This window comes from Chiloscyllium punctatum, chromosome 47 (genome assembly GCF_047496795.1).
Source record: "Chiloscyllium punctatum isolate Juve2018m chromosome 47, sChiPun1.3, whole genome shotgun sequence".
Lineage (NCBI taxonomy): Eukaryota > Metazoa > Chordata > Chondrichthyes > Orectolobiformes > Hemiscylliidae > Chiloscyllium > Chiloscyllium punctatum.
In genome coordinates this window covers 3,073,274-3,075,773 of record NC_092785.1, presented here as the reverse complement: position 1 = coordinate 3,075,773, position 2,500 = coordinate 3,073,274, and positions in this window count along the sequence as shown.

The window sequence follows — 2,500 nt, the reverse complement described above, 5'->3', positions numbered from 1 at the left end:
ACTCAATCTCCCTCTCCAATCCCTCACTCACACAATCTCCCTCTCCAATCCCTCACTCACTCAATCTCCCTCTCCAATCCCTCACTCACTCAATCTCCCTCTCCAATCCCTCACTCCCTCAATCTCCCTCTCCAATCCCCCCTCACTCAATCTCCCTCTCCAATCCCTCACTCCCTCAATCTCCCTCTCCAATCCCTCACTCCCTCAATCTCCCTCTCCAATCCCTCACTCCCTCAATCTCCCTCCCCAATCCCTCACTTCCTCAATCTCCCTCTCCAAACCCTCACTCACTCAATCTCCCTCACAATCCCCTCACTCCCTCAATCTCCCTCTCCAATCCCTCACTCCCTCAATCTCCCTCTCCGATCCCTCACTCCCTCAATCTCCCTCTCCAATCCCTCACTCACTCAATCTCCCTCTCCGATCCCTCACTCACTCAATCTCCCTCTCCAATCCCCCACTCACTCAATCTCCCTCCCGAATCCCTCACTCCCTCAATCTCCCTCTCCAATCCCTCACTCCCTCAATCTCCCTCTCCAATCCCCCCTCACTGAATCTCCCTCTCCAATCCCTCACTCCCTCAATCTCCCTCTCCAATCCCCCACTCACTCAATCTCCCTCCCCAATCCCTCGCTCCCTCAATCTCCCTCTCCAATCCCCCACTCACTCAATCTCCCTCCCCAATCCCTCACTCCCTCAATCTCCCTCTCCAATCCCTCACTCACTCAATCTCCCTCTCCAATCCCCCACTCACTCAATCTCCCTCCCCAATCCCTCTCTCCCTCAATCGCCCTCTCCAATCCCTCACTCCCTCAATCTCCCTCCCCAATCCCTCACTCCCTCAATCTCCCTCTCCAATCCCTCACTCACTCAATCTCCCTCTCCAATCCCCCACTCACTCAATCTCCCTCCCCAATCCCTCACTCCCTCAATCTCCCTCTCCAATCCCCCACGCACTCAATCTCCCTCCCCAATCCCTCACTCCCTCAATCTCCCTCTCCAATCCCTCACTCCCTCAATCTCCCTCTCCAATCCCTCACTCACTAAATCTCCCTCCCCAATCCCTCATTAACACAATCTCCCTCTCCAATCCCTCACTCACTCAATCTCCCTCTCCAACCCCTCACTCCCTCAATCTCCCTCTCCAATCCCTCACCCACTCAATCTCCCTCTCCAATCCCTCACTCACTCAATCTCCCTCCCCAATCCCTCACTCCCTCAATCTCCCTCTCCAATCCCTCACTCCCTCAATCTCCCTCTCCAATCCCTCACTCCCTCAATCTCCCTCTCCAATCCCTCACTCACTCAATCTCCCTCTCCAATCCCAGACACACTCAATCTCCCTCTCCAATCCCTCACTCCCTCAATCTCCCTCTCCAATCCCTCACTCCCTCAATCTCCCTCTCCAATCCCTCACTCACTCAATCTCCCTCTCCAATCCCTCACACACTCAATCTCCCTCTCCAATCCCTCACTCCCTCAATCTCCCTCTCCAATCCCTCACTCCCTCAATCTCCCTCTCCAATCCCCCGCTAACTCAATCTCCCTCCCCAATCCATCACTCCCTCAATCTCCCTCTCCAATCCCTCACTCACTCAATCTCCCTCTCCAATCCCTCACTCACTCAATCTCCCTCCCCAATCCCTCACTCACTCAATCTCCCTGTCCAATCACTCACTCACTCAATCTCCCTCTGCGATCCCTCACTCCCTCAATCTCCCTCTCCAATCCCTCACTCCCTCAATCTCCCTCTCCGATCCCTCACTCACTCAATCTCCCTCTCCAATCCCTCATTAACACAATCTCCCTCTCCAACCCCTCACTCCCTCAATCTCCCTCTCCAATCCCTCACTCACTCAATCTCCCTCTCCAATCCCTCACTCCCTCAATCTCCCTCTCCAATCCCTCATTAACACAATCGCCCTCTCCAATCCCTCACTCACTCAATCTCCCTCTCCAATCCCTCACTCACTCAATCTCCCTCTCCAATGCCTCACTCACTCAATCTCCCTTTCCAATCCCTCACTCACTCAATCTCCCTCACAATCCCCTCACTCACTCAATCTCCCTCTCCAACTCCCCACTCCCACAATCTCCCTCTCCAATCCCTCACTCCCTCAATCTCCCTCTCCAATCCCTCACTCACTCAATCTCCCTCTCCAATCCCTCACTCACTCAATCTCCCTCTCCAATCCCTCACTCCCTCAATCTCCCTCCCCAATCCCTCACTCCCTCAATCTCCCTCTCCAATCCCTCACTCCCTCAATCTCCCTCCCCAATCCCTCACTCCCTCAATCTCCCTCTCCAATCCCCCACTCACTCAATCTCCCTCTCCAATCCCTCACACACTCACTCAATCTCCCTCTCCAATCCCTCACACACTCAATCTCCCTCTCCAATCACTCACTCACTCAATCTCCCTCGCCAATCCCTCACTCCCTCAATCTCCCTCTCCAATCCCTCACTCACTCAATCTCCCCTCTCCAATCCCTCACTCACT